This window comes from Aphelocoma coerulescens, chromosome 10, assembly GCF_041296385.1.
Source record: "Aphelocoma coerulescens isolate FSJ_1873_10779 chromosome 10, UR_Acoe_1.0, whole genome shotgun sequence".
NCBI classification, from domain to species: Eukaryota; Metazoa; Chordata; class Aves; order Passeriformes; family Corvidae; genus Aphelocoma; species Aphelocoma coerulescens.
In genome coordinates this window covers 19,838,622-19,860,747 of record NC_091024.1, presented here as the reverse complement: position 1 = coordinate 19,860,747, position 22,126 = coordinate 19,838,622, and the positions used below count along the sequence as shown (strand labels likewise).

Genomic DNA, 22,126 nt, shown 5'->3' with positions numbered 1-22,126 from the left:
GGTTCAGAAAAAGGTGACACAAGTGCTGAGGGAGCTGAAAGGGCTGACTTGTGAAGAAAGAATAAATGAACACAATTAAATATGTACAGCTTGGCTCAGCAATGACTGGGGGTCCTGAAAGCCACCTGCCAATAGCTGAAGGGTTTGAATCCAGGAAGGGCAATCCAGTTTCTTATGGAGTGCTGTAATGACAAGGGAACAGAGCAAAAGCAGCAAAGCTAAAGCCCAGGAGTCTCCTGCCGGTGACGTATTGATGCTACATGAACCATGCAGCTGAGAAGAGAGACATGGCCAAGACTTGTGGAAATGAAATCCTGGAGCACAAATGCTGAAACAGCTCTGATATCCAGAACTGGAACACTGGAAGGGAGAACGCTCTGAAGTCAGTGCAGAAGTCAATTCACCTGCAAGCTCCTGGTCAAGTGTTTTGAGTCCCGAGTTGCACAGAGGCACCAAGAGAAAGGAGGCAGTGGCTCCTGTGAGCTCGGGCAGTGTCACTAAACGAAGGTGTTGGCATCAGCAGAGGCCTGTGCACACACAGGGACAGCAGCTCTGTGGGGCAGAGCTCGTGGTGACACTGAGAAGGATCTCCAGGAGAGGACACTTGAATGAGTCCCACTGTGCTGAGTTTCCATGAGCCTGTCCCTGAATGCAGCTGAGGAGCAGAGTCAAAATAGAGGGAGGCAACAGAGCTTTCAGCCTCACCCCTCAGTTTTCCTTTGCACACATATTTTCAGTCTCAGAGCAAACTGAAACTGGTCCAACACCTGCTAATTGTCTGGTATCCCACAGAGCTCTCACAAAACCAGGGACTATCAGAGAACCAGGCAGAGGAATGCGTGTGTGTGAAGCACAGCTACACCTGTTAAGTTCCTGCAGGCAGTCTTCATAACTCTGCCAGAAAGCACAGTGTTGCCCTAATGCAGGAGAGAATTTCACCTTGTATCTGTAAAAGAGGGAGCATTACAATCCCCTACTTCCTCACAATACTATGAACTTGATAATCTATTTGCAAAAAAACCCAGAACTCTATGGGTGAACGAGCAGAGAGCTGATGCTCATCCAGGTTCCCTGGGCATTACACCAGCTCTGCAGGCAATCAGCATTATGGTATGGACAAAGGGTAAAAATCTCACCTTTCTACAAATGATCCTGCTGCCATTAATTGCTACCTCCCAAACCGAGAGCAATCAGCCTAGTTATTCCCAAATCCAGCTATCTGTTCTGAGGTAATAAAGATCTATTATCCAGTCATCCTGTACAAGAGGCCCATAGACACTCCAAGAGGTACAACGGCCCAAGGGCCAGGGACAACTTTCTCCCAAAATCTCCTCAGACAGTCCTTTCCAGCAGATCTGAATTGCAAACTGCTGGAAGATCAGCTCAGAGCATCTTTGGAAATTACAAAGTATTGAGTGCACACCTTGGAGAAAAAGCAACACAGATAAGATCGGGATATCAGTTTCAGCTAAAACGTTGGGATTGTGCTTGAAAGAAATCAAATGCTTTCAAATTACCAAGCTTATCTCTTTGCCTTGTGTTTTTCCTGTGCCTTGAAGACATCTGTGCTCAAAGCTTCTCCCTTTCTCTGGACAATGGGGGCTGCAAAGGAGCCTTTTCAGTGTGTCAGGTCAATAGTCCAAAGATTGAGAAGGATTTGTGCTATAGATAGTAACAGCATCAAAGAGGCCATTACATCTTCAGCACCAGTAATCCCCATTTTAAAAACTCCATTATCTGACTGGTTCTTCATTTGCTTGTCACGTAATCCTTGTTGTTGTGGTAACTCAGGAACGAGTGCTGGGAGCTTAATAGAGACAGTGATGGAATTGCCTGTCCCTGGATTTAGTCAGGATGGTTATGGGCAAGACAGAAAGAAATCAGCGACTAATGGAGAGTTCACAGATGATAACTGAGCCGGGAATACAGTCTGGGAGGGTGCTGCTGCAATTCTGAAACACTTATCAGACTTTCTTGGGGACTGACCTTTTTTCTGATTTCCATGAATCATTCAAGATCAAATCCCTGACTCTGTTTTTTAGAAAACCATTCAGTGTAAGTCATAAATAGTGAACAGGTCTGTTCTCTGGATCAGCAATTGCTGAATTTCTACAGAAATCAATGTCTGCTCCTGGGATGATGGAAAATGGGTTCTTTTATTAACCAGAACAGCAATTATTTGTTAATATTTATATCCTCTTCTAGAAAATTAGATGTCTTGGGAGAACAAAAAGATGCAGTACCTCTCTGCTGCTGGGCTGCCAGCTGAAGTTCAGTTCAAACTGGTACAAAACTCAAAGTATTGACCTCCGCAGGAGTGTTTGGTTTCTTTTGGAGGACACAGGCTGTAACTTGGGCAGCTGCCTTCTCTTTGCTCAGTGAATTGAAGGCAGCAGTGGCACCCATTTCCCATCAAAACCAAAACGGAAGCCCAATAGGTTTGTAAACCCATGATGGCTTAGCTGGGGAAGAATCCCTTGCTTTCAAAGGCACTTCTCAGTAACCAAAAATGAGTCACAAAGAACAGGCTGAGGATCAGAGTGATCATTCCTCTGATCTGGAAGAGTCCATCAGGTGTAAAGACCATGCTACCAAGTGCATCTATATCCCAAATCCAACCTCTCCACACCAGAGCCCTCAGCAGCCTAGGAAAAACCAGGTTTCTGCGGGATTAGGGAGAGATTATCACAAAGCTCTCTTCCTAGGAACGTGCTAAAATAGGGAGCACAAAGAAGAACAGTTATGGCACTAAACACTGCCAGATCATCTTTAACTCTCAGGAATCTGATGCAAAGTCAGTTTTAAAACAGCTTTTGTAGAGACAATGCCTCAGGCAGCCCCAAGACACAGGACCCATGACTAAACAGTACCAAATGAGAAAATGTGGCTTCTCCCTTAGTGAGCAACTTCTGTAGTGCTTCTCCTGTGTGGGACTGAAAGGGCTCAGCACTCAGCTGGAGCATCTGATTGAAATATGGGCTTTTGGGGAACAGCCTACTGTTTCGCCTGGAACTGGAGCAAAGTATCCTGTGGAGCAGAAGCCAAGCTGCCATGTCTAAAAGGATAGCTCAGGAGCTGTCCACGGAAGAGCCTGTAAAATATGAAGACACTAAAAAGTGGTTAGGAAATAAGGCAGCTCTTGGGCTGCCTCGAAATTCTGTAGTTAGGAATTAAGGAAGAAAAGATATCCCCACATCAAGCTGCAGTATGTGTGAAGGAGGGTAGGAACAAGATGCTTCCTTTAGAAAAGGCTCCCAGTTTTTGGTCAGTAAATCAGATGTGCTGGGGATGGATGCAAATTCTCCAGTGCTGCTTAATGAATGGCAGCTGGCACACATCAAGGACTGGAGAGATAGGATAGCTGGAATCTCCTGCCTGGCGCTGAGGGAGGGGGCAGCACCATCCTTCACTGCCTTCCCTGTCACCACAACAAAGGTGTGACATCTCTTTCTGGCTGCAGTGTTTGGACACGAGGCAGCCTCAACGAGAGTGATTTATTACCATGTGCTCTTCATTTATTCTGTGCTGTGGATTTGCAGCAAACAGCAGTTAAAGAAACGGGAAGATAAACCTGGATTTCAAATTGCCTTGGTGTGACACTTTAGCAAACAAGAGAATTGCTTTACCATAAATTGCTTGTGATGGTCAGGCTGTGACTGGCTTTAGGAGATTCATGTCATTGCAATGAAGGCAACAGCAGCCCTGCATTCCCAGTGCCAGGCAGGCTGCAGGAGGAGACAGGGAAGGGAGCACTCCTCTTCGAGTGACAGATCTCTCTTCAGGCTGTGGTGTTGGGATTCTCAGTCCTGCACCTTGCCCTGCCCTGAGCTCTGTTGTTTCCACGGTTGCTCCTGAGTTCTTTGACTTTCCTGGACCTGCTATGGCCACCAGCCCTGTTCTGCTTTCCCAGCTGAGGAGCCAGAGCTCCCTCAGCTGCTGGCTTGCCTTTCCCTGTGGAACAGCCCTGCTCCTCCTGCTCCTTTAGCAATTCCACCTCTTTGTGAGGGCAAGGGCTGTGTCCGTGAGAGGATGCCTGGGGGTGGAATGGAAGAAGCAATTCTTCCATGATCACCTTCTCGTTTGTAGTTCTCTCCTTGTGCATATGTTCATCATGGAATTCACTGTCAGTAACAAAATGAAACGATGGTCTCAGGACTAACTAGGGTGGGGGAGGCGGTAAGGAGTGTCCCACGAATTTGGGAAGGGCTCAGAAAAAGCCACTAGAGAATGGCAATGGCAACCAGAGCCTCAAGAACAAAGCCAGCTCACACTGCTCCACCTGCAGAGAGCCAGAACCAATGTCTGCACCTGATGACTGCACTGAGAGCCCTAAATGATTTCAGGTCTGCTCCCAGACTATTAAGAACTGAATGAGCCAAGGAAAACAAACTTTCTCCCTTTTTAGAGCGGCGCACGCAAGGATAGGACAAGGGTTTCTGCTTGAATCATTTGATAAATATGCAAAAGCCTGGAATTCTTCAGGGCTGTTAAATATTTGTCATTATGAAAACAACACATTTTCAGTGGGAGTGTAATTTGAAAAGAAGGCACAAGCTTTTGGGCAGGTGAGTAATCTGAAGGACGCATGCCTCAGTTTCCCAGATTAAGCTTTTCACAACATAAGCACAAACTACTTCCAATGGGATGTGCCCCTGTCTAAAGATATTAAAGGATGAGTAGATGCACTGAAATATGCTTCTATTCCATGGATGGATTTGCCTTCATGTCCTATTCAATTTAAAGTAATGAAATTATAAAATCTCAGTACAACGGAATGAAGAAAATGCTGCTCATGCTGCAGAGCTCACAGCAAATTGTACTCATGTCTCACTCAAGCATGTGAATTGCAATGATGCTCATTTCCCAGCAGTCTGCCTCCTAGGGAACTTAATAGACCTCTTCTTGCCCTTCTTCAAGAAGAGGATTTTAATATCCCAAACTTGCAAATAGGGTTATATGCAATTCCATGACTCCCCCAAGGTTACACCATCTCGGTTTCCAATCAAAGCACTAGACAGTTACTAAGCAAAGGAAATTTCAAGTGTAGCTCCCACACTGGGGAAGATGTCCAGGAACAAACCTGCCTTAAAGCCAGAGCAGATCTATCAGCGAGGATGATTTGTCACACACTCAGGGGCCCTTTGCTTGCCTTGCTCTTAAGTTTACCCAGAGAAAACGAAAGTCAGGATTCGTGCACTGAACTCCAGGCACTTCCAGCTTCTAGAACCGTTGGATGGACAACAGAGCCTGGATCAAACTTCAGCTGTTCAAACGCCCTGATGCCCCACCCGAAAACAAGGAGCCCCCTAAAGCAGGAGAGCCTGGAGCAGGGATTACACCGATGGGATTGTGGCCCTGGGGGCACTCAGCTCTACAGTGCAGTTAGAAATAAACGACTTTTCCCTGCAGTTCAGAACAGCATTAACTCTGAGCATCTCTGCTCCTCAGCAGCTGCTGAGCCTCCCTGCTGCCAGCAGCAGCACTTTTCAGCAGAGAGACCCAGAGGCCCCGCAGCTGTGCTGGATCATTGTGTCACATCCCGCAGGAATGTGGCGAGGTCGGAACTGGGGCAGGGAGTGACACGAAAAGAGCTTTTCGAGCTCACTCACCCAACACTCATTAAACAGCAGCACCACACGCACATCTGTCCAAGGCTTCCTGCCTGCATTGTTCCAGGTTTTTGAGAGGTAGATGGATGGATGAGACCAGTAAGTGGGACAGTGGGAATGCTTCTAAAATAGCATCCCCTCCCACTAAGAGATCCTCTGCTCTGTACCTGAAGGGGAAAAGGCCCGATTGCTGAGCCTTTCTTTGCCTTGTTGTTGTTGCTACTACACAGAGCTCTGAAAATAGATTAGCACAGTAAACAGCTCTGGGGGAAGAGGTGTAATTGATGATGCCTTGGACAGAGGCACCCTGTTGATAATCAGACTGGGATAAAAAGGCATTTTCTACACCATACATTTTCACTTTTTTTCCCCACTGAAGTGATGCTTTTGGGGTTCTTCTGAGGTATATATTAGCCATGAAGTATGTGAGATAGTACCATCCAGCCTTGACAATATTTTGTACACCCCACTGGCCTGAGTCTGATATACATTTCCTTTTGTGCTCCTTTACTAGCAAATACTTATTTCTCTAACTTGGTCTTTTAGCTCAAGCTGAATTTAGTATTGGTGTTTATCCAGTGTTTACCTTGTCAAAACCAAGATGGGGATGTGGAAGCAGAACTCTCAAAGTCTAAAGTGTGATGTTCATCAAACAGCAAACACATGAAAGACATAAAACCTTTTAAATAATGGCTGCCTAACAATTCACTCAATGTTTTTACACATCTACAAATGTTATCTTTCACCACCACCCCCCCAATAAACAACATGAGCCTGTGATGTTTGCCTTGTATACTCTTAACTTGGAAGATGCTGCACTCAAGAAGGACCAAATACTTTGAGAATCAAAAGAAAGAAAAAATTGGGATGTAACTATGTGGTTGGAGGAACTGTATTTAAAGTGCCACAGCCGACAAGCTCAGCCAGAGAGGCAAACTTAAAATACATCAGATTTCTCCAAGTGGGCTGTTGCTTACATGGGAGAAACGATCCAAGCGTTCTCTCCAGATGGCATAGGAATTGGAATTCCTTATGCCACCACAGAAGGTGGATCAATGCATTCTTTAAAATCTGATTTAATGCAAGATATTTTAGAGTATCTGCACTGATGACACTGGGATGGATTCCTGGCTGTAAGCTCAGTCAGCCTGAGAGCAGAGCTAAGCCCATGAACCCAAAGCTGGGCACACTTTGGAAAAGAAGCTTCCCACAAATGGCTCTCAACCTTGCTGAGAGCAGGAAAAGAACCCCATCCAATTCCAGATTCCACAACGACATTAATATAGCAAAAGCACGGATTAATTAAGCTGTAAAGCTTCCACCTCCAGACCTCAGAGGCAGAAGGAATGATATAACCAATTAATATACAAAAGCAGAAATAAATAGAACAGGCAGCTGCCCGGAATCCCATTAAATTCTAAAATAAGCACAACACTGAAAATAACATTAAATTTTATCAACTTTTTACTTGGAAAAAATCTTACTTGATCAGTAAGATCTATCCAAGTAAAAGGATGATTCTAGGATTTCACACTAACAGTAGAAATAATAACGTAATTTAGTTGATTTATGTATTTGCAAGGTTTAATTAGTGGCTACTGAATAATTAGTGACCTGAAGGTTATATCCAGCACTTTTGTATAGGAAATATTAGAAAGTACTTGAAATTCAAACCCCCCAGCCTAATTCTTGACTACTGGAGGATAGAAAATTTTCTGAACTAGTTCCTTTCCAATGGCTCTATACACTGAGTTTTTTTACATTTGTTAACAATTAATAATTCCTAATTATTAATTTTTAATCTTAATATCATTCTTCTGCTAAGCATGAGACTTCTACTAGCACCCAGTATGTTAATGGGTATTCTCCTAAGGTGCTTGATGCTCCTAGAAAGCTGCAGCAGGGACTTGGGGTGCTGATCAATAAATTCCAAACCTACTGCATATCTGAAACATCTTATGGAAAAACGTACAAGATCTCTTGATCCTTCACAGAATTGTCTTTATATATAGTAGTTAGAAGGTGTCCAATCTATGCATGAGATGGCAGAAATAATCAATTTGTTTGTCTTACTTGAGACTTGTGCTCTGTCAAGCACCCTTTTTGTATTATGACCGTGATAAGCTGCTTCCAAGGGAATGATGTGGAGATTCCAAGGGAATAAAGCAGGCAGCCCAAAGGGCCTGGCCGTGACCCAGTCCTGCTGCAGGACCCTGTGCTGGTGTCCCTGGTTCTCCCACGGCATCCCCGGCCGGCCCTGCCTTCCCCAAGGACACGCTGCTCCCTCCACCACAATGGCGCTGCCAGGAACAGGCATAACAAAGAGAAGCCTTTATGAGTCATGGGCAGAGCTCTCCAACAGTTGCTAAAGGAGCATTTCGGAACTTCACAGAGAGGTAACAATTACTCTCCCTGGCTTTTAATAGCTGCAAATATTTCCACTGCCTGCAGTGAGCTTAATGCAGCAACAGCAAGGTGAGTGCTGCCGAGGGGAGCTGTGTCAGTGCAGCATTAATGCACACTTAAATCTTAGGGAATTCGGTGGGATTGCTACATCCATTATCTCACACCGAAATACCTTTCAGATTTCTTAGAGCACCACAAGTAATACTTGTCTCTGGTTCTTACGTCCTCTCAGTAGGGGAAAGCATGTGCAGGTCAGCTGGAGGCAGCTCCACCTCTCCGATCTGGTGGCAAATGTCAGGATGCTGTGCACCTGGCACTGAGGCAGAAGGAGCCCAGATCTGTCAAGGTCCTTGGCTCCTCTGCAGAGGGTGCCAGTGATGAATGCGTTGCTCAGGAGGGATTTGTCTGACAGACCTGGGTGCCTGCAGTCAGATCTAAGTCATTGACTCATCTCTCTCCACAGTCAGTGCAGGCACAGCTCCCCTGTTACCGAGAACACAGACACTGAGCAGACCCAGGGAAGCTGCAGAGCTGGTATTTTCCTTCGATAAATGAGTCTTCAGATTGTTTTTACTACGAAATGCACAAGTTTGCAGATGCTTCTCTGCAACTTTTAATTACGAATACCCTGAGCTGGTTTTATGCACTTGCGGTGGGTGTTCAGAATACAATGGGAGAGTGTTTGACATCTCTGTAATGGTTTTTTTCTGGGAATGGATGTGCCCATTCACAAGGAAATCCTATTCAATAACCTTCTTGTGTCAGCACAGTCAGAATTAATCATGTCCTCCATTACACAGGGGAGAAGTTTCCATATCCCACAGGAATATGCTGCAGCCTGGGTAGAAATCCTCTCCCAGAGTTGCTGATTGTTCTGACAAGTAGGGTCAAAGTGTGTCCCACAGTTACCTGAATCCTGAGCAGCTGCCGTGCTGGTGAGCTCAGGTGTGTATATACATTCATATAGGAACAGTTCTGTACTTCAGCAAAGTGCCTCTCAGTCCTTGTTTTCTGGATCTGACTGCACATCTGGAGCACACACGGCAGTTCCACAAAAAGCCCGAGACCAAACACACCAGCATTCTGCTGACTTCCTCACCTTGAAACTGCTGCAGAGAAATATGACAGAAGAAAACTCCTCCCGTCAGTTCCTACTGCTGAATAATACACTGGTCTGACAGCCTTGCCAACAGAAAACTAAGTGGGAATCATTTTCAACTCAATGAATGCATGTTTTTAGAGGCAGGGTATGGACTCCTGAGATTCTGACAGTGTTTCAAAGCAAGGAAAGGCTGTTGCAAATTGCCTGAGTGGAACCAAAGTACTCCCTTGCCCACAGTTTAACAAGAACTAGCACCTAAACTGCAAACATTTGTACAAGTGATACACAAGCCCAACACCTGTAGGTGCTTCTGCTTTCCTGGGAATGCACAGGGATTCCGTTTGGCAAAGCTTCACCAGTGGCTTCTTGTAGAACTAGAATCTGGGGCAGAAATTACACTTCCCTATTCTCAAAACACAACAACAAACAGGAAATCAGATTTCCAAGCAGATCTGCCATGGTAGAGTTGCTGTCAAAGCTGATCTGGGAAAAAGGAACCAAAATTCCCTGGATCCAGCATTTAACACTGGTTAAAAAGCAAACAGAAGTGTCCACCTGCGCCCACAGAGAAACACACAGAGAAAGTAATGCAAATTAACTTCCTGAGGATCCACAGATAGGAAAGCTTTGCCAATTCCTTGTGGGAATGAAACAGATTGGCAAAGTGATAAATAAGGATTTATCTGTCAGCACCATAGAGTGTAATTTAATACAGCAATATTCAAAGTCAAACATATAGAAAGGAAATACGGAAGTATCTGAAGATGAGGGGATTGTACCCTGACAGTGGCCCTGAAAAGAACTGCCTGTGTGAGCTCTTGGGGCTTCTGTGACCATGGACTATAAGTAGCTGGGGAGTGAGGAAGAAGTGTGAAGATCTGGGAAGAAGATGTCTGAATTAAGAAAAAAACCACAACTCTGTAAAATGTTAGCCAAAACCTCATCCCTTCCATGTACAGAAGAGGCTTCAGCAGTGTTTTCTCCAGGCCACAAGCACTTGGGTGTGCTCACACTGCAACTAATGACTGACTGAACTCTGCCCACTCAGATCAAAGGTGTCCTTCATCCTCTTCCCCTCCTCGAGCTAAAGGACTGAACTTGTTCAGGCTGCTCAGCTCTGGCTGCTGAAAGCCAGGCCTGTACTAGTTAAACCTGAATGCTTGTTTTCCTGCTTGGAAAAAGCAAACTGGCTCTTGCCAGGCCCCTGTTCCCAGTGCTGCTAACAATCAGTGGCTTGCATGGCTCCAGACATATTCCTGTCTCGTGTGCCATGCTTTTGGCTAACAATACGTCAATTCACGTTACAACTGCTCCGAGGAAAGAGCCTAAAAATAGAGGCCTTCCAGGTGGCTCGGCAGACGGATCATTTGCTATACAAGGCAGAATGAGTTAGCCTTTTCAGACTGTGCTTTTAGAGTAAAAATACCCCGGTACATTACGGCAGGAGTCAGTGCTAGCCTCAGACACAAGGACTCAGCAAGTACCTCACTCAGGTGCCTGGCTGCAAGCAAACACTGCAGCCCTTCTCCTTCTGGCCACCTCCTCCAGGATACTCCTCTCTGTGTACTGGGGAAAGGGATGTGCTGCTGTGCCATGAGCTGTACCCCCCTCAGCTCACTGCTGTGAGGCTGTTACATTTTCTACCTCCTGCTTTCCTTTCTGAGGGTGCCAGGTAAGCATGGGCTTGGCAGGGCAGTGGCAAAGTCCACCATACCCACCCCCAGCTATTCCTCACACCACGGACAATGGTAACGCCACCTTTCTCCAGCAGCCAGCAGGAAGAATCATTCCTACCCAACCCTAATTCAAAGCAGCTTTGAGACACTGCAGGTTTTTCCTTGAATTCCTGCTGGACTCATGTCTTTCTGCTTCAAGCCCAGCAGCTGCCACTTGCATGAAACCCTGCAGGGACAGTTCTCCCTGGCCACAGCAATGCCCGACAGAGAAACTGCTCCATCTGTCCTACTCTGCAGGCCTTCAGCCAGGGCTTCCCTGGACTCACAGCTTCATTCAAGAACTTCAACATCAAATCAGACTGCAGGCTCCCAACAGAGTCCTGAATCCTCAGGAAAATGTATCCTGAACTGTACTCTTCCTCAGTGCAGTCCTTTTTCCCTGGAGCTCCGAACTGTGTGGTATATGAATAAAAGCACTGACCAACAACAGCATCTTAGTACAGAGAGGATTCCAACTGAATTGCTCCTCTGAGAGCATCCACAAAATATCTCAATACAATTGTAAAAATAAATTGTGCCCTGTCACTGTGCAAAAGGAAGAAGAAAAATGAATATTGAACAGCCACGGATCCAACCAGACATAGCTCCTGTCTGTCTCTCAGCCAAATTTGTAATTACTTTTGCTATTTTATCAAGTTTCAAGCAATGCACTTCAATGGAGGAAGGTAGCAAGAACAATTCTGAAGTTAACATGGGTGTAATGGAATTTGTAAACTCTCATATAAGAAAAGTCATCAGCTGGAACCTGAGCATCCTGACTTGTTCCCTTTAACCAGCAATGACTTGTCAGTGTCTTCTGGATCTTCACACATCCAGGGAGTGATTTGAAGTGCTTAGACAGAGGAGCATTTTGCCTTCTCTCCATTTAACTCCTTTTGGACATTTCTTTCCGGAATGGTCTTCTCACCCTTGCAATAATATATCCATACACTTCAATAATAATGAGTATCATGACCACTCTGGCACATGACCCAGATTAAATTTTAAAGCTGTAACATTTGCTGAGGTCTTCAGTTCTTATGATGTTCTAATGATGTTCTGTCACATCATTAACAGATATTCTCACCTTCTTGTACAAAAAGTTGCATTTCTAGCCCTCAGACTCACAAACTGGTGTTTGGAAAATGTTATGCATGACTATGCACTCATAGTCTAAGCATCTGCCATCCTGGAACCAAAGAGAGGATCAAATGGCTCATGACCTACTGCTGGTATGAAAATTGTCCATCAGTGCATGTAAAATGCAAGGTGGTCTTAGGGGTACAAGGCAGCTGCCTCCTGGCGCCAATTCCAGAGGAACTTTGGGAAGGCTGAGGCTGTTCATCATGTCACTGCCACTTCACAACTCATAACGTAGTTATGCTGTAGTGCTCATGGAATTAAAGAACACATGACTCTGCTCAGGCATTACCAGTTGCAGAACTCATGGCAATAGGATGAACCCATAACGCTCACCTATCAATTCTTGATTGTTATTTTTTTCAGAGACCTTGGTTGAGAGAAAATAGTATTAATTTCCATATGATACTGTGTCATGCAAACATTGTTTTATATGTGTTTTACTGGCATAAGTTCACAACATCTGCTGCACACTTTTTCCCCAGGCATTGTCTCTGACCCTCTGATTCTGAAGGTCATTTTCACAAATTTACAGCCATTTTAACACAAAATTCTGAGTTCAAACTGGGCGACAGAGTGACCCTGCTGGTTGTCTCCTGGCATATTTCAGGTAGCTGAGGATTTGCCCAGTTTAATCCTGCTTGCATTCTGCCAACAGCGAATAATTTGGAAATCCTTCTTCATGGAAATAATAACTAAGTTCAGAACTAAGTATTTGAAAATTGAGTGGCACTTCATGGTATACATTAAATACTGATGAGTGGTGCTCGAGCTTAAGCGATTTGGCAAATCTAGAAAAGGTCACTGAGCAATTAAGTAACCCCCAGAAGTTGTTTCAGGACATGTGCTCTTGCTTCTGGAAGGCTCATTATGAAAGCAGGTAGGAGACAGAGGATAAAGGTGTGCACGCTGCTGGAATGGATAATGTGTGTGCTGGGTGCAAATTCCACTTCCCCAGCTGCTGGATATGATATGCTGAGAGTTTCTTTTAGTTCAAGTTGTCTGGCTATTTTTAAAGAATGAATAAATGGATTCTATTCATCCCTTTTAAAAGGATGAATAAAATAGCTTTTTTTTTTCCCCCCCGAACTGTAGTATTAATAAAGATGGTTCCTGGGTTTTGTGCCTGATTTGATTTCCTGCATATTATACATGGCTAATACAACATATATTTCTGTATGGTTTCTATCACTCAAAGAAGCAACTAGAAAAATGTGATTTTGAGTAAGAAAAGGTTCATGGGGTAGATGAACAGACATAGAGGAGCAGACTAAAGATTTGTTTCGAGTCCAGCTTTCAAACATCAGCAGTGGGCACATTCCTGATGCACTTCCCAGGGTCTCCCGAGTCCTGTTTCCTCTGAGAAAGAGGGGGACCACCACACCCATGTGCTGTGCCAGGCTGCATTCTTCCAGCCCTGTTTGTATCTCCCCATTTCTTACTTCTGTTCACCCCAAAGCTGCACTAAGACTTTCTTGTCAGCCAAGCTTGCCCTCCGTAGCGCCAGGAGTGCCTGGGAAACCTCTCTCAGCATCCACCCCCTCCCTGGATACCTTGAGGGGGCAGTGGGCACTGTTGGGAGTGTTTTGCAGGAAAATCCTAGGAAAACACTTCCCTGCTATCCTCTCAAACCTTCAGCAGCCTTTGGCCCCAGGGCTCTCTGGTTCTAAGGGTTATTATCTCCACTTGTAGTGGCCATCACAGCTTTCCTCCCTTGCATTTCTCCAATTACTTTTCAGATCTATGTAAACTTTTGGCATCCACAACATCCAATGGCAAAGCGACCTGTAGATGAATTGTTTGTTTCTTCACAGGTGTGTGTTCTGTATTTTTATGCATTTTTCTTAAAAATAATAAAACCTTTTAAGATCTGAAATACCTTTTTCTTTGTTTTGCAAGAAACTCTCAGATGAATGCACCCTACTTTACTTTATAAAACTTTAAGAAACCTTGCACAAATTACATGTACTGGAGGAGAACAGGTACAGATTGCTTTGAATGGAAAGGAAAAGCCCAGAGAGATTTAAAAGCTCATTTTTTCTTAATAAGAACAGTGCTTAACTTCACTTGCAAACACGAGTCTGCTGTGCACTGTCCAATAATACCTTTAAAACTCTCAAATTGCCTCTGTTACTATCTTAAGTCCTGGGCCTCTGTGGTATAATGGCCTTTGTTCCACTAGCGAGATGTCTACAAAAGAAGACAGCACTCATCCTGATAAAAGCAGGGTCACCTCACTCAGCACCTTCCTCGCGGCATTGAAGTGTCCTTGAGACACTCTGGACTTTCATGGCAGAAGCACAGCTCCTGGAAACAACTTCCAGGCTGCTTCCCAGGCAAACAGGCAATTCCAGCATTCCAGCAAACTGCTTTCTGGTTTGAAGGGAATTTAATGCAGGAGCCTGGATGATACCTTACTTTTATAGGGAGCATGAAGAAATCCCTGGTGAAGGATGCACGGAAATCACACCAAAATCATCTTTTGGGGGAAGAAACGCCAGCATGGCAGAAAGTTTGGGTGATGTGCAGCTTCTCTGCAGCAGTGGCTGTCAATCCCAGGGTCCCACTACACAGCACAGACAGACTCTGAGGCACTGGGAATGGCAGCACAATAAATAAAAAACCATTCCCTTCTAGTCCTTTACCCTCAAGTTAAAATATTCTCTGTCAGCCTCTTAAAGTACTTACAATCATTTGACATTAGAACTGATGGAATAAGGACATTTTTACATCCACCTTTATAATTAGTGAAGTCATGAAAATGCTTTTTTGGAAAGGGGCGGTGTTTTGAAAACACTGTTTTGCAGCACGTGAGGAGAAAACACAGCATGAGGATGATCTCCAGCCTTCCACTGTGACCCCAAGCCTCATTTCTGTTCAGGTAGCAGAAATGCCTCTCAAAACTTACATTTTTCTTGATTAATGTGAGAGCTTATGTCAAATGGCATCTGAGTTTTCCACTGACATCAGGCTGTTGTTAAACGTTAGCAAATACTCTATCTGTGGAAAGCTGAGATAGGAAAACAAAATATCTTCCATCACAAATGACATTCCAGCTATCGCACTTGATATTTTGCTGAGAATAACAACTAAAATTGGATTTATTTGCATCCCTGTCTATCTAGGTTTTGTGTAACAACAACAAATAAGACTGAGCGAGGCTCTCACTTGTACCTTCTATCAAACAATATCAGAAGAAATCAGCTGAAACTGGCAAAATTGGGCTGTGAACTTGCTGGATGATCAGAATCATGCCCAGGTTCTGCACAGAATGACAACAGACATCTCTCAGTCTTCATGCAGAAAATAAATTAGACTGAACTGAGCAGCTGCCTCCTGTATTAAAATTAACAAAACCATGGAGTACAGAGAAGATATTCCACATTTATGAAATGGTGGTATTAGCTTGACTCTGTAAAACTACAGGAAAACAAAGCCAGCTCATGTCCAAGAGGTACAAAAGCAGGCTCAGAGATGAAAATGGGTTATAAAACTGTATCCTGAAGACATGCCCAAAGTTTAATCATGCTTGCCCATTTGGTAAATGTCCCCTGTGAAGTCAGGGACAACGGAGGAGAGTGGGAGCATGGGATACTCATATTTGCACGTGTCACAATTTCACAGATTAATTTCTTGTGATGCACGGGAAGAAAGCACCCCAGAACAGGGAGAGATCCTGTGCCTGGTGCCCATGGAGAGAAGATAATGCCACGGCACATCCCCTTACGTTGGGTGTCTGTGAGTCAGTCAAACGCTGCAGTGCTGTTTAGTGCACAGTCACCAGTGAGATTCCATCAGCGTGGGCTGAAGGGAACCTGACCCACAGCGCCGACAGGAAAAAATGATCAATCTCTCTCATTTTAATTAGCAAGAACAGACCGGTGTACATTACAGCACAGCATCATTTCTACACTGCACCATAAGCAATCCAATAGCAAGGCAGGAGCCTCTGAGAGATGGAGAAAAATCAGGCCTTTATTTGTGTTTTAGGCTATTAAAGCAAACAAGGGAAATCCATGCTTTGGATCAATACTGTTCTCCTGCACATCCCCACTGTGTCATCTGTGGTGAGATGCTAACATCTCCACTATCTGATATTACAGGACTTGGGGGAGCTACACAGAGGTGGGATCCCATTCCCTGGCACACAACACAACTTTCACACAAGTTACTGGTATCCTGCTGCAGGAGATGAAGCCTCCATTTCATGTGTGGTAAATACGAGTAACTACATTAACCTTAGGCTGAAGGAGAACATTTTGTTATATAAGCACATCCCTGCTCCTGTAATGCTATTCATATTAATACAAAACACAGGGGAGATTAAGCAAGTAAATTAAATTTATTAGCATTCTGCTGCTTGCTTCCTAACCAGTGTGGGATTCAGGGGACTAAAGGCTCCTTCTCGTGTGGCACAGATTCCAGGTTAGGTGTCAGAGGGACAGCTCAACATGGCAAGGTGGCTTGCAGTGTCACACTTTCCAGTGGAAGGCACAGCGACTGCTCAGGTGCATGTCAAAATCTCATGTCACTAACATCACACATCTTTTTCTCTATTTTAAAAGGCTGTATATTAGGAACAGGAGCTGAAATGTAAGATTCTATTTCAGTTCATTCTATTCAGGCACAAAGAGGCACAGATGTATTACACTAGCTAGACATGTTTAGAGTCCTCTCTTCACCTGCTCCACTAAATCCTTGGTTGAACACATGATAATCCAGTAGTCTAGAAAGAGAATTCAGAATCAGGGTGGTGAGGAGGGAATATCCTTCTTTGAGAATGCACAAAAGTTCAAGACATTTTCTTCCTCTTTATGCACACATAACTCTCCCTGACATCAGCTTTGGGACTGAGGCTTAAAGAAAGAATCAAAGATGTATTTTCTCCTACAAGCTCACTGCAAGAACTGCTAAAATCAGTAAAATGCAACCAGAAGGGAAATAAAAAATGCGATTTTTCTTTACAAAAGAAACAACCTTGGACAGAAACAAACTTAGAGAGTCGTCAAAGTCAGAATTCCCATTACTGCTGTGTTTATACAGAAGTAGGTAAAGGTTTACTTTAGGAAATATTCAGAGTTAATCAGTGCAGGGGTTAAAAGCAGAGATAATTCCAGCTCCTGTCCATATCCAAGACTGTCAGGAATTCAGTTTACAACAATCCCTCTAAGTTCAGACTCTCCTCCTGCTAGAGCCACTCTTTACCAGGTGGCTAAATGAAAAACAGAGTTGATTGGGATGGGAAGTCTTGGCTATGGCTTGGACTATTTCTCCTACAATCCTCATCAAATAAGGGGCACACAACAAATTGCTTATCTCCGATCTGCAATTCTCCCCTCCACCCAGCTGTAAATTTGAATTAATTAATAAACGCCCTTATGTTTTCAAGGTCATGGAAAATGAAAAGCACTCAGCAAAATGGATGCACTGACAGCGAAGGGTGTTTGTGGGTGGGGTTTTTATGTAAATGGAAAATCTGTGAGGCAGCAGCTCCTTCATCTGTGCCCCCAGTGCTAAAGTTAGACAACTTAAAAGGAAATAAAGGAAATGCAAATAAATTATGTTTTGAACAAATGTGACCTTCCCTAGAAAAAGTCCAGTGCTTTATTTGCAGAGTCTCAAATGACACAACGAGGTCAAAGACCCCATGAAGTTGGGGCTTCACTCTGGCTTTGGTGTGTCCCTGCAGACTGAGGGACAGAGGACAACCCTGCTTTCTGTCCCCAGCCTGTGCTCACCAAAGGCCTGGCACAGGGCTCTTCACTGCCTGCCACACAGACCTCAGGAGATAAGGCTTTTCTGGCATCTCTATCCACCGAGCTGTTCCTAGCTCCTGGCTCCGTCTGAAACACTCCCGCACATCCCAGGGCAGTGATAACCGTGATACACAGACTGCAGACTCCACGGCTCCTTTGTCTGTCCCAGAACGAAGTGTGCACAAAACAGGCACTGCTTTGGCAGCTTCCACAGCTGCCCTCTAAAGCCCAAGCACCTTCACAAATTACATAATTTTGGGAGTAAGATCATAGAAGCACAGAACACATTGGATTGGAGGGACCTTAAAGATCATCTAGTGAAGGTGTCATTAAGGAATGTGATATTTGACAAGTTAGGAATGCCACCCGTTAGATAAACAAACAACATGTGAACTTATGGGATCAGCCTTTGGAGACACGCTAAAACTGAAGAACTTCTGAAAACAGAAAGGGTAATTGAAGACACTCAGCTGGAGGACACTTTAATTCTCATGGTGCTTGAAGGGTGGATTCTCAAGCCAATCTTAATCTTGATATGGCCACTGGAAAGAGAGTCTGTGAGGTGTAACTGCAAATTACTTGAGGTCCTCAGCGCATGACAGACTGGAGCTGCTGGAGCCAGTCCAGAGGAGACCATGGAGCTGCTCCAGGGCTGGAGCCCCTCTGCTCTGGAGCCAGGCTGGGAGAGCTGGGGTGCTCACCTGGAGAAGAGAAAGCTCCAGGGAGACCTCAGAGCTCCTGCCAGGGCCTAAAGGACGCTTATAAAAAGGAGAGGGACTTTTTGTATGGGCAGGACACACAGCAATGGCTTCCCACTGCCAGGGGGCAGGGTTAGATGGGATATTGGGAAAGAATCCTTCCCTGTGAGGGTGGGGAGGCCCTGGCACAGAGTGCCCAGGGCAGCTGTGGCTGCCCCTGGATCCCTGCAAGAGGCCAAAGCCAGGCTGGATGGGGCTTGGAGCAGCCTGGGACAGTGGAAGGTGTCCCTGCCCACGGCAGGGGTACAACTGGATGGGCTTTAAGGACCCTTCCAACCCAAACCGCTCTGGGATTCTGTGGGAGTCTGGTGCCAAACACAAGTCCTCCGACTCTACTTCTACTTTACACACTGATACTTGCAGCATATGAAGTCAGACACACATTGATTCGGTCTCAGTTTTCCATTTGGAAATGTAAAGCTTATTGCAAAGGGGTAGATTTTGTCAAGGAAGAAAGTGGAAAGGGATAAAAGTGATGAGTACAATTCAGTGCCTGCGGTTGCCACAGGCGGGGAACGAGGTCTCCCAGAGGTGTGTGAACACCTGACACTCCTCAGGACAGCAGAGGCCATGGTACCACAGCCCACAACAACACTGGGGCCTTGCTCCAAATTCCTGTGTAAGAACCTCGGAGTTCATCTGCCCCCAGGCTGACTCACGTTGACAGAAGTGATGAGGTATTCTGGGGAGAGGGGCATACAGAGCTGCTGCGCAGTAACCCAGGATGCTGCAGCTCCCTCAGCACCGAGAGATCTGGGCAGGCAGGCTGCCGACTGCAGACCACGTTCCAAGGGAAGCAGGAACGACTGTGTGCAACGGTAATTAATGGAACGGACCTGAGGAAATACCACAACTGCTCACAAAGCAACTAAAGCATGAGACAACACTATTACAGAAATCAAAGCAATAAATCAGATATTCTGAACATAACATTTTCACTAGCCTTTGATTTATGCCACTGTGAGGAATCCCGTTTATGCCTTCGACGCAGCTGGGCAGAAGCAGATGGGAATGGTCGGTACCACAGGGAAACCTCCAGAATTGCTAAAAAGCACCTATGGTTGCTTATTTTATCCACTTCATGCATCTGGCACCCTCCATGTTGTTAATACACTATTTGCCCAGTTTGTGTGAGTTCCTCCAGTCCATCCCCAGCACTTGTGGCAGATCTGTGCTCGCACCTGACAATAAAGTCACGGTGATGTGATTTTATTGTTGCTGTTATCACCACCATTATTATTAAAAATCAATAATGCAGATTGTCCAGCAAAATACCCAGTACCAGAATCAACTGTGGTACATCTAACAATGATCAACACATTATGAAATCCATATGGTGCAGGAAGGGACCTCCCTCCCTGCACGGAGAGCTCTGCTTTCAGCAGTTTAACTTATTAGCAGGAGCAGGTACTTCTGCAGTGAGAAAATTAACTTGTAGCACTGCAGCCTGTGAAGTCTCAGCAAACCTGAAGTACACAACAGTGATAAACTCTTAGCATCTATATGGGATTTGCCATCTCATCTCTGATGAAACACATTTTAACCTGTCAGTCTCCTGACAGCTTTTACTTCTCTCCTTCTTCTACACTTTATTCTGTAATTTTCAAAAATTGGCAGCGTCTATAGCCTTCTACAACAACAACAACAACAACAAAATCAAAACACATTTTAGCCATTTTCCTGTATGTCTACTCTCTGAATCCAGAGCTAATCATGCAATTCCCCACAGAAATTAGAATCAGCAAAAGCTTGTGCATCGGTCTCAACACAATGCTCATTTGACTTCATATATATGCAAAATCACACATTAACGTCCACAAGCTCTAAGCAAACTCACAGAGCCTAGTAAAGCAAAAAATCTGTATGAGGAGATGGAAGTGTCTGATGCTCTTGGTGTCCATCTGCCTTTCTCAAACCCACATTTTGAAATTTTTGTTTTAGTAAAGTATTAAGCTTTTGTTTTCCTCCTGCAGAAGCCAGAAATCACTCTTGGAAAAGAGACACTGCAAAGTGTTTTCCACAGAAAATAAATGCTGCCAACAGTTTCCAGCTGAAAGAGGGGAAGTGTTTTCCCTACATGTACTCATAGTATCTTTCTCTGACAAAAATGTTCAGCTTCTTCTGCAGATTCCAGGAAAGTCCCAAGTCTACTGGCAAATTCTGAATGTTTGACAAGCACAGTTTGAGAAAGCCTCGTGAGGAAGCAGTGATTAGAGAAGGCAACTGGCAGCTGGGAAGCCCACGCTGTATTCCCTGTTTCATTACTGATGTCTCTGGATGACCTTGTCAAGTCATTTAATGCCTTTCTGCCTGCCTTTCTCTATCTGCAAAATGCTTAGATAAACACCTCCCTTTTGGAAACACTGTAAAATTGTTTATTTTGGAAATAGCTCCTTGGATGCTAAACTGGCTCTCAGGTGCAACATTGGATGAAAAACACAAGGGCCACAGGACATAAATGTCAATCTAATATTTTCTAATTAAACCATCTAGATTAAACCATCACAGTTTAATAGGTTAACCTCATCCCTGAAGGTTTTGTTTCAGATGAGACGGTACTTATTTCAACTTTATTTATAAGACAGCATCATCAATGCAAAGCATACAGGTAAGCAAAAGCAGGAAAAAAAGGGCATAAACTTTTTTTTTCTGCTTAATTTGACTATTTAGCCAAGTTTCACCTTGGTCAGGTGTATGCTGCTGGCAGTGGGTAAGGCACAGAACTGGGACTGTAGGTACTGGGATGGCACCCTCAGGCAGCCGACGGTTTAACTGTGGCTAATGGTGATGGGCATCCACAAGCCCACTGGGGTCCGTCCTGAACGGTACCTGGCTCCTCTGTGCCCCCTCAATGACCTTGACCAGTCCATGCACATTTTTATTGTTAATGGGCCAGGGGATGTACTATAAATGGAATATCTAAGTGCAGTCATGTCACCATCACTCCTTGTCCAGGGAAAGTGTACCATTACATCATTGTAGAAGCACCTAATAGCTGAAAGTGAGTAAAATAAGGAGAAGAGTGCAGTTTTTGATTTATTAATCCAGCTGTTTGCTCATGCTAACTAAAGCCATCCCACACACACTGAAAACAGATTTTTCGACAGACCCCAACTCAGGTACCGCAAAAAGCCCTGTTTCAACTCTGGGAAGTGAATGCCACCAAGAAATGGAAAGGCAATTGAGAATGTAGAGCAAAAGAGAATGTATTTTTACAGAGACTTGCCGCGTTTCACCTGAGGAAGGATGCGTGCTTGACATCTTGGCCGGGTTCCACGGGCATGTCACAGAAGGCAGCGACAGGCAGCGACAGGCAGCGACAGGCAGCGACAGGCAGCGGGAGCTTCGTATCCTCATCCTCCTCCTTGTTGCGCAGCCCCGACCGCGCTCCCTCACACGCCACAAAATGGCGGCCGCGCTCCGCTCTCCCCTCAGCGCCGAGAGGCGGACCCGCCGCATCGGCATGCCGGAGGCTGCTTGGGAGAAGGGAGAGGCTGCAGCCACGCTGCCCTCGAAGCGGGAGAGGAAGAAGATAAAAAGGAAGGGAGGAGGAAGGGAGGAGGAAGGGAGGAGGAAGGGAGGAGGAAGGGAGGAGCTGCACGCTGCACCTCTGAGGTGAAAGAAGCGACCACGGCTCCTG

General features: G+C 45.0%; 1 long non-coding RNA gene across 1 annotated transcript in view; it reads right to left on the bottom strand.

Moving 5' to 3' along the window:
* Window positions 1–22,080, bottom strand: part of LOC138116727 (uncharacterized) — a 33,064-nt gene extending 10,984 nt beyond the window's left edge. The window contains exon 1 of the long non-coding RNA XR_011154315.1: window positions 21,723–22,080. This is a non-coding gene — a long non-coding RNA (uncharacterized lncRNA). The remainder of the gene's footprint in view (window positions 1–21,722) is intronic.
* Window positions 22,081–22,126: the final 46 nt, after the last annotated feature.